Here is a 15320-nt window from a genome sequence, read left to right as displayed (position 1 = left end):
TGAGTTTAGAGCCAAGTCTAATGAAGCTCCCCACACCTGCACTGAAAGCTGAAAATTGCAATTCTGGGCAGGCTGAACTTTGCTTTCCAGTTTTTCAACTATGCACGAAACAAATTACTTTCCAATTAGAACCTTCCAATCTCTGTTGCTATTTCTTTAACACAACAGGCAGGCTCTTGTATCGCCAGCTGAGCAATGCTGCACCACACCCTGGCTCTGCTCTGGATTTTGAGGCAGATCCTGGCAGGAAAGGACAAATTACCTCAAAGGACCATGTGTGCCATATAGAGATGGGTGGGGCAAATTGCCTTGGGGCTTTGCTAATTGAAGGATATTCCTAGCCCAAGGGCAAAGCCCATTGCCTTGGCATATTTCTGTATTGCAACAAGCAGAGGCAGACACCTGCATGGTGAATGTACTGCTGAAGCAACTTTGCCTTCTATTTTAATGAAAGACAGCCTGGGAATGTGATTTTTACTCACTGATCCTGGCCAGGGTTGAGGACCCAAGCTGAACCACCGCTGGGATTCAGACTGAAAATTTACCCAGACTATTTTCTGGGCTTACATTTTACCACCACCACTGAAAGTGGCAAAACCTGCTCAGGATTTGTGCTGACCACAGCTGAAGGCGAACAGCAAGACAGAATTTAGGATGCAACTTTAAGTTTTACCCTTCCCTGAAATTATGGGTTTAAAATTCCAGGATGCTCTGAAGTTTATGCTCTGTTGTTTAAAATACTAATTGAAAACGCCAGCTCCAGTCAGAAAGGGGACCGTCCCAGTGGAGGCTCCTACTGCTGTGCAAGCAGATCACAAGGGCTGGCAGCACATGCAGCCATATTAACACCCGAGTCCACCCGTCCTGGAGCAAAAGTGTCTTGTCCCTCCAGAAGTTCAGGTGCTGACAGCGCATAGCGGCAGTGTTTGTGCTCACTTGTGAAACTGCTATATGTCTGCTATATATCAAGTTGCAGTTTGCTCACACCTTCCCCATGCAAGTCTTGGTGAGGTCCCCACTTGTGCGAGGTCGCCACTGGCTCCTGGTCATACACATAGGGTACCACTCCATTGGGGACTGTTTTGCCCCTCCTGGGTCATTCAGTGGCCTGATCTTGACCTGGATTAGATGTGCCCGGAAAACACCACTAGGCTGTAGCTTTGCCCTCACCTGGCGATGTGGCCGCGGCCCCTCTGCTTTCACTGGGGCGGAGGTGGGTACCCACTTAGTGGGATGCCAAAGCCACCTCTCTCTTCACTGCCTCTTGTCACCATGTCCTGACCTTGGGATCGCCTCCACAGCAGAGCTTGGCCATCTCAGTCACTTGCTCTTAGCTGCTCTCCACGCTGGCCCTCAGCAACCAGAGGCCGGAGCTGCCTCTATATTTAGCTCCTTAATTAAAGCCAGCAGTGGCCTTGGGTGGGGAGAGCTGGACGGGCAAGCCTGTCTGTGGCTAGGTATGCAGCACCATTTTATAATGTCTATGCCCTTAAAGACAGGAGAGAGACCCATTCAGGTACTCTCTGAGGTTGGGTTTCGATCCCCTTACCCGAAAGCACATTGCAGACAGGGAGCACTGGCTTGCAGCATTGCCCAGCGCTGACCAGGCAGAGCCACTGGCTTGGTGATCGGTCTAAAAGCTGACCAAACCCAGAAACACCCCAGGTGAAACCAAACCTCCAGCCCATTCCCAGCCTCCATACAACCTGGTCATCTTCCTACAGGGCAAAAAAGAAATTCCTATTTCCCATGTAGACCCCCCAGCTCCATCCTAGCTGTGAGCAGACTCAGTGGCACAAAATAATTGCCAGCTAAAAACAAGTGAAGACAAGGGCTCACGTATCCATACATCCCCAAGCAGACCTCCTCCTGGCCAGCCTGTGCCAGAACGTGGCACAACAGCAACTGCTCAGCAGTTTTACCCAAGGGGGGTAATACCAGCTCTGAAAAAGAATGATGACCAGGAGGCAAAGCAGCCCCACAGCAAGTCAGAGCTCGCAGCATCGTGGCATGGGTGCTTCACGCTGTACTTGTTTAGACCAATGAACCAGCATGTTTTGCTTACCTGGAGGCTCATACACATTGTCCTTTTTGACTGAGCTAATGATTTAATGCCAATATCCTTGTAGCAGTGCTACCACTAGTGCAGTCTATAAAGTGTCTTCATTCCTGCGTGGCATCTCCCACTGGTCCGGGCACCTTTGTACCAGCACAAGCATCTTCCCCCTTGGGGGGTGGCTGCTGCACCCCTCTCCCTGCCCAGATGAAGTCCTGCAAACCGGGGGCACGGGGGGGGGGGGGGGGGAAATGCCTGGAAAGGGCAGATGCTCCCCCCCATGCTCCCGGGCTGCAGCCTGGCAGGGCTGGTGCTGCCTCCCACAGGGTCTTTGCTGCCCTCCTCTTCCTCCACACCCAGGGATGCTCGGCTCCCTCTTCGGGAGCCACGCCAGGGCACAGCCAGCCGGGAAGGCGGTGAGAGCTGGGCACATCCCTGCAGTTTCGCCCCTCTCCCGCTGGCCAGCGTTGTTATTTCAAGGTGTGCGTGCATGGGGCTGGAGGGAGGGATGCCCCCCCTCCATCCCTCCGTCCTTCCATCCCTCCATCCTCCTCCCAGAGGCGGCGAGGGGGAGCCCAGATGTCGGCAGGCCGAGCCAGGTTCATGCGTTTCACATGACCCAGCGCCGGCTGCCGCTCGCTGCCCTCCTCCCTCCTCCCTCCTTCCTCCTCCTCCTCCTCCTCCTCCTCCTCCTCCTCCCTCCCGGCTCCAGCCTCTCAGCTCGGCGGCGCGGTCCTGGCTGCACGGGAGCCGGGAGCCGGGGAAGGCAGGAAGGGGAAGGAGGGCTGCGGCACCCCGGCTCGGCCGCCCGCCGGCGCGCGGGGCGAGCGGCGGTCCCCGGCGCCCCCCGCGACCCCCCGCCGAGGCCGGCGAGCCCCGGGCGGGAGGCACATGCCGAGGGAGGCCGCGGAAGGGGCCGCTGCCCAGCGAAGCCCCGCCGAGGCGGCGCGGGCCATGGATGCGGTGCGGTAGAGGCGAGGCCTGCGCCAGCCGGAGGCAGCGGGATGCTCTTGGGCGGCGCGCGGAGCTGAGGGGCCGCCGAGGGACGGGAGAAGGTAACGGGGGTCTTTGTGCGCGGCGGGGCAGCCGGACGGGCCGTGCGGGCCGGGGGCTGCCCGAGCCCGCCGGCGAGGAGCCAGCCGCAGTGTGCAAGTTGCTCCACGCCCCCTCCCTCCATTTATCTCACGCGGAGAGAAATGCGGGCAGCCGCTTCCTCCCGCCTTGATTTTCTCGCCCTTTCGAAAAAATCTGAATTCGGTGGGCGAGTGAAAGAGAGGAGCTCGCCGGCTGATTTTTGGCCCCAGGGGGGTGGAGAGGGTGCTGGGGAGCAGGGCTGCCGGGGCGATTTCCCCCCCAGATCGGGATGCTCGTCCCCACCGGCTGTAAGATGGACTGTTCCTTGCCTTTCCAAATGGCTGCAGCAAGTTTAATGCAGAGCTGGGGGGGCTTCGGGAGGCGTAAAGCCCCCCGGGCTATTTTCCCTTGCCTTTATGCACCTTTTCCTAAATCAGGGCAGAAAAGTTGCTCCGGATCCGGGTCTAGGAAAGACAAATGAATAGCTCCGTTGCTGTGCCTGCATGGGGGTGCCCGCACGCCTTGCAGGCAGGCTGGCGCAAGGAGCGTTTCCCGGCTGCATTGTTAGCTTGCTCGCTGCTGGGGAGGGCATGCGAAAAGTTGTTTCAAGCTTCGAGGTAAAATTTCCAGGAGAGACAATTGTTTCTAATAATAGCGCTGGCAGCGGCTTAGCAATGCACACGCAGACTCGCGAGCGATCTAGCAAATCTCCTCTCCCAGACGAGCCAGATCGTGGAGAAAGCTGAACTGCCAGCTTTTTGGTTGGGCTTGGGATTTTAAACTGCCGTCCTGAACAAAACACCGGGGCGGCTCAGCCTTTTCCGTGGGGAAGGGGGTGTGGTGCCTCTGTCCGCGTGTTGCACTTCGCCCGCACCGCCGAGCTGGGCTTTCCCGGCCTCGGGTCTCCAACGCTGCTCAGCCCCGCAGCAACTGGGTGCTGGGTGCCCCAGACTCTTGCTCCCACCAGACGGATCCCTGTGGGATCCAACGAGCCTCTCACCCTGTCCATGCATGGTCATCACCAGGTTGGTCATCCCTGCCATTTTCCCTGCCTGGAACTGCCAAAGAGATCCTGACGGTGCTAAAACTCGCAGATTGATGCCCTTGCTCCTTGCGGCGATGGCAGAGGGCCCACAAGCGACATTGGAGTCATTTGTGGGGGTTGTCCTTTCCAAATCATGCCAGCTCTGTTTCTGTATGCATCTGCACTAATTTTAAAATTGCAAAGGCTGCTGGGCCAAGGAAGTCTTTGAAGTTGGGTTTTGCACGTCACCCTTCAGTGGGCTACAGCGCTGTGTCCTCTGCAAACGGGATGCAGCGGCGGCGGCTCCCGTGCTCGGCGCCGTTTTTCCAGGGCTGCAAGTGATGGGTGCCAGGCGGGGACTCGGCACGTGCCGCTGGAGGAAGAGCTGCTCGTGGTGCCGTTTCTGCCACTGCCGGCACATGGGGGTTGTGTAAGGGCGACCCACGTGGAGGGTGCCGCAGCGGGAGTCATGGGTACCTAAGCAGACATTGCTTTTTTCATTTGGGGGGGCAGGAATCAGTGCTGGTCATCCCTTGCTCTGCAAGGAGCCCTTGTCACTTCCCGCAGCGGAGATAAGTGCTTCAGTGGGGCACAGGAGATGATAGACTTCTGCAAGTGTAAAATATACCTTTGGTTTTTAGGCAAGTTTATGGCTTGGGGGCTTTCTTTAGGCACCTGTGCTATAAAGTATGTGCTTCCTGCCATTATTTGGGCATAGATAAACTAGTGAGCCACTCATAGCCCACTGGGGCCAACATACCCCCATTTCTCCTAGTAGATGGTTTCTGGCGGTTCTTTCTCTGTGTATCTGAATTGATTATTGCATGAAAGGTGCAAGTCACCCATGGTCACAGTGCCGAGTCATTCAGGGCAATATGGCAATGCAGCTTCACTTGCTGCAGAGAAGGTTTTCCCCAGAAACCACCTGCGACTGTTCAGCAAAGAGCTTCAGTTGATGGGCTGGATGTTGTGAGAAGGGCCATAAGCCTGGGAAAGGCTTCCCAAGTCATGGAGTCTGGTCTCGTGCTACCACAGGCGGTTGCAATCATACAAATCCCCTTTGTTGCTCTTGTTGCTTACTGTTTCAGTAACAGCAGAAAGTCTGAACATGGCTTAACGGACAGAAAAGGCAAGGTAAAACTGCATGGTATGAGTTAGAGAAAAAATAAAAGCTTTATCAGGCAGGATCTGAAAGGGGCCGGGGAGTCACTGAAGCCCTAGGGGCCAAATCTGGCAGGACTGCGAAGGAGGAGGAAGGGTCGTGGATTATGGGAGATGTGAAACACACAGGGAAGATATAAAATCGATCCAATATGAACAAGATTTGGGGCTAGGGCTTGGCAGTGTTCCCTGAAGATGTGGTAAGGCACTGCGTGACCCACTTCTCACAAGCAAAGCATAGGCTGGATCACTGGGATAAGCAAAGGCAGACGTACAGCCCCGCTCAGACTTATTTCTCAGGGACTATCAGTATCATCAGGCTTCCACATGAAACAACAGAGGCTTGAGCTGGGCAACTTTCCTGTTTCTCCAAGCTGCACCCAAAATCTCCATCTAGCTGGAAGCCATCACCCAAATGCCCCACCTCTTGGGGAGCTGGTGGGAGGTAGTGCTCCGGGGTGAGTCATAGGAGCAGGTGAGAGCTCCAAACCCCAGTTTGCCCCAGCCTCTGTTAGGCAATATGGTTCCTTAAATCAGCAGTGGGTTGCTTAACATGGCTTTCGGGACCACTGCAGCTGATAACATCCCTTGATATTTCTCGTTATCCCAGACTTTTAACAACTTAATCCTCAACCTTTCAGTCTCTCCCATTTCATAGAAAGCCACAAATGATCTCCTGTGACTGCACAAAGAGTTTGAGTCCCTGTCTTCTGCTCTGGACATGAATCCCATTAAGGACCAAAAATGACTTTTAGTGGTTTTTCTCTCTGATCTGATATTGAGAAGAGGCTTCAGCAGGGAGTTTGATCAGCTCTGAGCTTCTGGGAGCACTTTTATGTTGATGAATCGCAAACACTTGGGTTCTGATCCTGCCTCCCTCTTTTCCAAGTCACCTTTGCATTCCACCTATTCATGGGTCAAAAGGAGCCTGAAGGTTTATTCTTTGCCTACATCTGGCTCCAATAGGCTGCCTGTCAAAATAAGTACAAGAAGAGCATGTTGTACCTTCCCCTTCCCAGTGCGTCCCAGCTCTGCAGCTGTGTTATATCCCTCTGCAGCCCTGTGCACTGTGCTAGGTACTCTTACCCTGGGTGCTTCTCCATGGGGTGGGAGCTCAGTCTCAAAGCACAAAGGAGACCCTAGGAGTAGGACAGTCCAAATTCCAGTGCAGACAACAATGCTTTTCTTGCTTACAGTTTCCTCTGGCTTTCTTTTCTATCAGATACTGCTTCCTTCTCCTCTTGTCCTGAGCTGTTGTGTGATGTTTCCACATGGTATTAAACAGTTGCTATATCCCATCCTAAAGAAAACATCAGTAGTGGATAGCAAAATGTCCTTTTCATCTTCTCTCTGCATTGGTGAGATGTGGTGTGACTTAGTTTAGCAATCCTCAGAAAAGTCCTTGAAGCCACAAAAAGGGAGATCAGTTGTTCCTTTTTACTTAAATTCACTGTGAAACAGTCTACTGAAAAACTTCTAGAAAGCTGCAAACCAAAAGGAGGTTGACATGCACTGTTCTGAACCATCTTGGCCTACAGAAGTCCTTTGTAAGTACAGTTCCACATGTAATATGTAACATTTTGACAATGGCTGTGGTGCTTGCCAATCTGCAAGGCTTAGATTCTGTGTTTAGATTTTTTCTTCTTAGAAGTCCCCAGTTCTCCCAATCAAAATAAATCCAATCTTGTTTGGGTTTCCTGACCGCTTGGCTTCTACCATGGCTGCAGCCATACCACACACACTGCCACGCTGCTGGCATCCCGTCCCTCCGAGCTGAAATATTTCGCACCAGCTCCCGCCAGGAACTGCTTAGCAGATAGCGGAGCAGCAATAGACCTGACCCCCCTGCTTTCAGAGCGCGTTTATGTAGGACAAGCCAGCTATGGAAAACTGCTGAATCAAGCGAGCAGCCCTAAAGTCAGTACAAATCTGAAGCTGAAACTTTGCTCCTGTCCTAGAGAGGGGAATGTGGCTTGAGCTCTTTGCGTGTTTAAAATTCTATTTTGTCCTTGCTCTGTACATCTCCTAGATGTCTCCCATTACCGTTTTGCAAAGGTGATCGTCATCACAACATGTGGCTGCCATGCATGTGCTTGTGTACCGCCAGAGAGACTGGAAGCCGTCATTTCCCAGTGAAATGTGCACTCAAGAAGACATGGATGGTTTAGGGGACTTGTAATCAGATACAGAGCCTGTTTTGTGCACAGGCACAAGCCACCGCATTGAAGTCCGCTGGAAAATAAACAAACTGGCAAGGCTTCTTCCACAGCCTCTTGAAGTGCTGAACTTGTTTGAAGACCAGAAAGGCGTTAAAAAGCGCTGTCTGAAGTGGTTTGTGCTCCTTGGGAAGCTTTGCAGCCTGGAGGGGCTGGTGACACAGCCATCGAAGGGTATGAGTAGCAATGGGTGGTGGGGAAGGAGATGTGTACCCCACTGAGAGTAGGGAGAGCTGGCGGCAGTCGGTGTGCATGTGGGAGGCACCGAGCCCGCGTTACCTCTCTGATGCACAACCCAAATGCTTCCTGAAATGGTCTTTAAGTGCCTATAGAGATTCTGTGGGGAATTTTAAAATGTAGTTACTGGGCTCTGGCCTCTCTTTCTCTGTCCCCTCTCATGGACACAGTCTGTCGCTGATGTGGTAGAAGGCTGTTCCAAAATAGGTTTTGAGTCCTTGGGAATGAAGGGCTCCAGGAACGCCAGGTTACCAAACCCAGCCGCTGAGGTTACAGGCATTGGGTCAGGTTGTTCCTTTTCACTTCCCATCCTTACTTCTACTGCATTGATTCAGCACAGCATTGAAGAGCTGCTGTGTTTTCCTCCAGGAGTGAGCATCCTTCCCTGAGCTCAGGTAGAACAGTTTATCCCAATTCCCTGTTTGCTGAGGTTACAGGCTGTCCATGTTTGTTATTTTCTGAAGTACTTTGATGCAGAGAGGAGTTTTAACTTTTGCCCTGTGTCCCTGGAGTCTTTCTGCTGTAAAAGGCAAAGTACTTCCAGTATGGGCAATGCAAAAATCATGGCGCTACTCAGAAGATGAATGGAAGTATAAAAATGCAGACTGTGAGCCCAAGAGGTAGTTTCCCCTGCTTGATCCCATAGCAGGGCTAGTCTTGGCTCTGGTCCCTGTGCCTCACCAGACACACAGGTGCTCAGCATTGGTAGATATCAGGACATGGGAAAGGCAGGTATGACACCATCCGGGGGTGTTGCATGCACGCAGATCCCAAGCCCGTGGGAGATGTCCCTGTCTTTGAGCCGTGGCTCTGCTCCATCCCAGCTTGGCTCTGCCCTGCGGTACCTCAGCTCAGCATGGGATTCATCCCTGAACAAAACGAGGAGAAATGGTCAAGCCAGACTTTCGCAGCCAGGGCTTGCATCTAAAAATACCTGCATTTCTGAGGATGAATCAGCTGCTTCTGATCTGAATGTAGTCTCCATATCATCTTGTCCGTCCCGTGAAACCCCATCATGGGGACGGCGGCCACCCAACACCAACTCCATCAGTTGCTGTCATTCATGCACAGCCACCAGCAGTTGCCCAGCTGCAACCTGGGCACTAGCCGAAGACCTGGCTCTGAACATGAGATGTATGTCAAAGTCACTGACTAGCAACAGCTGGAAACAGCCCAGTGAAATATTTTTCCCCTGGAAGAAAATCAGTTCTTACAGTGTTATATGAAAAGAAAAAAAAAGGGGGGGGGGTATTTGCATATACAGATTCTGGGAAAAACGTAGAAGAAGACAGAATCTAAGAAACATTCTAATTTTTTTTCATGTTCAGAGTGACTTTTCCAAGTGTGTTTTCTGTTGTGTATCATATATAACACTGTTCAATGCAATCTATTGACCCATTCAGTTAAGAATATGTGAGTGATGCACAGCCCAATGACTCGGCTCAATTGATCAAGGCGATCACAGCTCACATCTCTGCTTCTTAGTGATACAGTAGATACAATAGACTCAATGAGCACTAAAAGGATACTTTGAGACTTAAATCTTAATTTGTCCTTTAAAAATAATTCACATATACTACTGCTTCCACTGCCTTGGGTCACTTTGGTCATTTTCCTATGAACCTACATTGATTTTTTTTTTCTCCAGCAAACCATACTAGTTTCAGTAGCAAATAAATCATCCTGTTCTCTCCTATAACTAAACCAAACCTCCTGCAAATGTTTTCCCAGAAGGCTTGGATCTTCTCATGTAATTACCACCCTGTCTGCATGCACAAAGGAATGATATCTGGAACAGTTCGTTGAAAATATGCCATGTTTGAAGTGTGAAAGTGTACAAAAAATACATTTTTATGTATACTTACAAGAAATTAAAAGTCAGATGTAGGAGAGAGTAACAGACATTCTAACATCTTTGGAAAAGATAAATAAATACTATGTACTTTAGTGCCACATGGTCCTTATCATGATGATGACTCACGGTGCTAGCTGCAGTACATAGTAGGGATTGAACCAGAAGGTGACCAGGAGTCCCCACAGAGAGGCTGAAGCAACTTATCCAAGGTTGCACAGTCCATTATGATTAAAGGAGACCCTTGGCAGATAGTTTAGATCCTTTTGCCTTAGACCACACTACGTCTTTTGCACATAGAAAGCAGAGTGAATATGGAACTCTTTCCAAGGGATGTGAGACCTCTCCCAAACTGCAGTTTTGTTGAAAACGCCATTATGCTCAAAAGTTGATGAAGCACCTGTCCCAGGACCGTATTACTTTTCCTTGTGCAAATATACAAGAGATTCTTCATCCCCTTCCCTCTCAGTATCCCATTTTATTACTGCTGTGGATATTTATTCCTCTGGACCATATTAGGGACTTGTAAGCCAAACAACGGATCACAGTCCTCATATATACTGTGCAAACATGGAATGAAACAACAGTCCTTGCCTTAAAGGGCTTACGAGCTAGAGGATAAGTTTTCCCTGGGGAAAAAAAAAAGTCACAAAAGAAAGTTGTTCTTCACAAAGATTAGCTGGCCTGAGTTAGCTCAGGAGTTCACATGCAAGGCAAGTTATCTTGGGATATAACCTGGAAGCTTGCAGCAAAGGAGATTCAGCACACGGCGCCTCAAGATGCTCCTCAAGGCTTGATGCAAACAGCTCGGCATCCTCGCCGTAAGGAGTCGCAAGCGGCTGAGCAGCAGGCGGGAGAGGGGCAGCAGCTCTCCCTGTTACTGGCACGTGCAGTCAGCTCCCGGCAGGAGCTGATCTATTAGCTCTATTAGGCGGCACAGGCGAGTCCCACGGGAGAGGACGGAAAGCCTGTCACTTGGCTCATTTGAAACTCGTCTGTGTAAAAGCGCTGGCCAAACGTGCTGCCGGGAACAGCCCTGAGCAGCTGGGCCGCCCCGATCAAGCCATTATTTATTTATTAGTTATTCCACGCATGGCACTTACCCATCGCTAGGCACAGGCAGCACACGGCAAGTGCAGACGGGCTGTAGGAGCAACACGCACTTCCCAAGCCAAACCGGAGCCGGGAGCTGTAGGATCCCGCTTTGAAGCAAGGTTTTGAGAGCTCCGGCACATTCTTAACCTGAAAGGCTGGACTGAAGCTGGCGTTTAACCACCTGCCTAACTGACCTGCTGAGTCAAGTTTTATCAAGACAGGAGTGGCACAGTTTTCCCAAGTGCAGATCTGCAAGACTTAGATCTGTGGCCAGTGAATCTTCTAGAGTAAAAAAACACGTCATATTGAAAACTGTGTCACCTCCTTGGGGTCAGTCTCAGCTCAAGAGTGCAGAGGATGCTATGACCAAATGTCTTAAAGCTGCTAGACTCTCTCCACTCCTGCTTTACAAATAGTGGGTGATACTGCTTGGAAGCAGATATGTTTTTAAACTGTTTTTTTTCTAGCCAAGAAAGGGAATGGAAAGAGCTATGTGGGAGAAAAAGTCAAACATATCAAGAATCAAAAGTATGCGTTGGGAATGCCCTCTTCTTCTGTATCAACATCAAAAGGAAGAAAGGGTCCAAGATGTTCTGGTTTCCTTTGTATTTGAAAAGATTTAGATCTGTATTATTTTTAAGAAAGAAAACAATACGTGACATAAAACAACACAACCTTGCTTCTAGTGAGGAAACCAGCCTGTCCAGGAAAGAACTTTCTTATCTCAGGATATTACTGAAATTAGGCCTCTGAGGCCAGCCGTTCTTGAAGCAATGATTTAGAAGTCTTTTGGGTAATGCCATGGTTGGTTTAAAATGCGGCGTTGGAATTAGATTTAATTCTAGCTACATGGCTCAAGTACCAAGTGTTTTGAGGTTAAGATGTGGTGTTCTCAGCTTTAAAGTTCACCTGAGAGTTATTGCTTGATGTTGTAAATGGACTTACAGATCGTAGGAGACGGTTTTTCATTTCAGCTCTGATACAGTAAGCCACTTTAAATGCTTGCTTATGTCACACTGAAATAAAAGGGATTTATGTACATGGTTATGTGCTTTGCTGAATCAGAGCATTTTTGCTGATTGCTGTTTACAGAAAGCATGAGAAATAACCTGTGCAGATGTTTCTGGGTGATTTGGGAGCCTGAGTAAGGCTGGAAAATGTTGCTTTTAGCCTTCAGGAAGCGAAGATGCCTTCAGCAGGCCAGGAATTCTTTTGTCAACTCTCAAGACAAAACAGGGAAATTGCCAGGTCACCCAGCATTTAGCTCTCCTTAACTTTTATCAAATCATTCCTCTGTCTGCATTCACACAATGGTGAGGCCGCGTCTTTCACAGAGTGCTTCCGCCTTGGCTGACATGAAGTCAGGCGATACGCGCACACGACACAGATCTTTTCCTCTTGCGAAGTCTGCCCCACTGCATCCGCTTCATTTCTCGAGGAGGACTCTTGCTTTCTAAGTATTTAAGCTGTTTTCTCCTCTCTTTCCGGCAGCAATTGCTTGCAGAAACAACTGCAACGCCTTCTGCTGCCCCTTTGCAACGCGTCCTTTTGTGCAGATTCCCCGTGCGCCAGGTCCCATCGAGCACCATCAAGCTCCTCAAAAGGGACAGCAGCACTCCCTTCCTGCAGGACAGCAGAGCTGTGTATGTAACTGTGGTTTCAGCAGTTTCATCTCCTTTCCCTACTCTGTGGGGTAAGGACATTGATTTTTCAAGGGCTGGGATAAGGAGGCTCACAGGGGAAGCCAAAGGCCTTGCATGTGACATGTTTGACCAGCCCTGCAAAGCCTGTGGGAGATGCTACATAATCTTCAGCATATTTTTTCTGGCCCTTCCTCCCATTATTTACAGTGCATGTATTTCAGAGCTTCAGAGCACTCCTCTAACATGGAAAGCCATGCTGCATTAGAACTTGGTATCCAGCTATCAGCTATTGCCCTGCTACTTCTCTTCGCATCTCCCCTAGCCACATTTGCAAGATCTATGCTGAGCCCATGCTTTTGTCTCCAAAGTACAAGTTGCCACCAAGCTCCCTTCTCAAGAAGGATGCTCCTATTTCTTTGGAAATGTAACACATCATTTCTCCTCCAGAAGTCCTGCTGGAAGATGGCAGATGCCTGAGTATATGGCCAGGAGCTCCTTCCTAGGGAAAAGCCAGCTGGCTTACAACTAACCTCTCCCACTCCACAGCACCAAATAGCCTTTCCAATGCAAAATCATTTCATACACAAATATAAATGGTAGAAGTGTTGTGCATTGTGTTCCTATGCGTTGCAGTGACAAATATTTGCACTTTTGTACTATCTTATTTCAGAAAGTTCAGACCATGTTGTGTGCTGTGCCCCTAACCTTTGCAAATAAGACAGGCAGTATAGACCTGTGCTTCCTGTATTGCCCTGAGCCTTATACCAAATTAAAATAATTTTCCTCCCTCTTGAAAAGAATTACAAACCAAACTTTCCAGTATTGTTTCAGAAAAGACTCATTCACGTAAAAGGCAAAAATGAGGACCACATTCAAACAACATAGATCATGCTGCAATCCCTCAGCCTCATGTCCCTCATGACTGTTTCCCCATCCTCAGAGGCTCAGGTGGAAGTTAGCCTGTTCAATTTGGTCCTTTCTGGCAAAGAGGGAAAGCAGTGGAAATGTCTGAGCCCGGGGCTTTGAGCCTGGAAAGCAAGCAAGCATGAGCAGTGCTTTAAACTATGCCGAAGCACATGCCAGAATAGGGATTGCAGCATGGTGCACAGGCCCCATATCTGGGAAGGATGAATCATATTTGCACCAACCGTCATCTCATTCTCTTTCTTCAGGGCTTGTTTCCACTGAGTCACGAACAAAGGATTTCAAAAATAATTAAGCCACTGGGGACAGTGTCCACTGGGCAGAGCCTGGCCAGCTTCCTGGCCATCTGGGTGAAGGATACGCTCCTTCTTCCCACTAAGAGCAGTGCTAGCTCTGGCGATGTCCCCTCTGCGTGCTGCTGGCCCCAGATACCATGCAGGGCTCAGCCACTTGAGTCAACTCTTTGGGCACTGTCTGCAGAGTCATCCTCTTCCTCACCACAGCCACTGTCAATTTTATTAGGTGCTGATCAAAACCAGCTACCGGGGAAGATGCTCTATGAATACACAGAATGAAAAAGAAAAATTGTCCTGTCCTCCGAGATCTTAGTGTGTGAGTGTAAGACAAGAGGTGCCAGGTGGATACGAGCAAGCAAAGATACAGGACCGGTCACTGTGACAGACAGCCATTTGCAAGGCTGGCCTCAATTCAGCAAAGCCAAGTGCTGTTTCATGCACAAAATAAACAGAGGCACACCACTTTTTTCCTCTGTCTCCTTACAAGTTTAAGAGTTGCCAGGACAAGAAGTCGGTAAAAGCGGTCAAGTGGGAGCAGCATGTTTAATCTAATAGTTTATTTTAATCAGAGGACTGTCATCTTTCTCTGCGTCCTTTCAGTGGGTCTGTCCAAAGAGCAGGCAAAATGGCACAGATTTTTGTGTATTCAGTACAGTAATTGCCTCCTATATATGCAGCAAGTATTTAGGAAATATTCTCCCTCCAATTATAATTTCTGATCTGAGTCATGGAAGAGTACACTGTATCCTCTTCATTTCTGCAGTCACTGGCTAATGAAACATGCCATGGATATTTATAGAACTGCCATTGTAAATAGCATTTGCGTTTGGTGCCTTTGAGTTATTTAGTATGACGGTGCTTTCACCAGGAGGATTTTTTTCATTTTTGAAAGGGAAAGGTTCCCTTTGGAGCCGTTTCTTCCTGTCATCTTTGCTGTTTGCGTTGGATGTAACAGCCCTGTGGACAGTTAGTGATAATTCAGTGGCAAAATGACTTGCATCCAGGGATTAGCTGAGCGGGGTGTGGATTTTTGGGCTGTGTCACAGACAGTTTGTAGGATGCTCCTAGCCAGTGTTTGGAGTTATGACAAAGATAAATAGAGAGGAAGGGCATTGCCAGAACGGTTCATGTAAGACTGCAAAACAACTGTCAGTCTGTCTTTCCTAGGAAACCCTTTATGTAAATATCTGCATAGGAGCCTCCAATTGAGATTTAAATCTGATGCTTATGACACAGGTAACTAGAACATGCTTTCTTTGTACAAAACAGCTAAGATCCAGAAGAGGCAGCGAGTACCCACAAGAGATACTTCCTTTCTGTAGCAGTCCTATATTCAGAATGAACAAGTGTGTAGCACGGCCTGTGATGCCACTGATGGATCTCAAAGCATTTTGCAAAGGAGGTCAGCATCATTTTTGCCTATCTTCTAGGTGCAGAAACCAAGGTGCAGAGAAAGAGAGCGTGCTTTGTGTACGATCACCCTCCAGTCCAGGCCTCCTGAACACTAATCCCGTACCTCATCCACAAAAACACATTGCTTCAGCTCTACACATGCCTTATAAATACCATCTGTGTTTGTGTATTGGAGATATATTATCCCTAGTCTTTACATACCCATGCACATAAATGACATGACTTTTTAAAAGCAGTCACGTTCAGTTTTTCAAGCACTCTGGGGTCATGTTGCATGTGTAGGCACTAAAATAAGTGGCAGATTTTCAGAAGAATGTGACTGAACTGTT

At 49.3% G+C, this 15320-nt stretch overlaps 1 protein-coding gene across 1 annotated transcript in view; it reads left to right on the top strand.

Annotated features, from left to right (window-relative positions):
• FRMD4A (FERM domain containing 4A) overlaps window positions 1-15320 on the top strand; it is a 215620-nt gene that overhangs the window by 60068 nt on the left and 140232 nt on the right. The window lies entirely within an intron of this gene.

This window comes from Apteryx rowi, unplaced genomic scaffold, assembly GCF_003343035.1.
Source record: "Apteryx rowi isolate R43461 unplaced genomic scaffold, aptRow1 scaffold_9, whole genome shotgun sequence".
Taxonomy (NCBI): Eukaryota; Metazoa; Chordata; class Aves; order Apterygiformes; family Apterygidae; genus Apteryx; species Apteryx rowi.
This window is presented reverse-complemented; position numbering and strand designations above follow the sequence as displayed.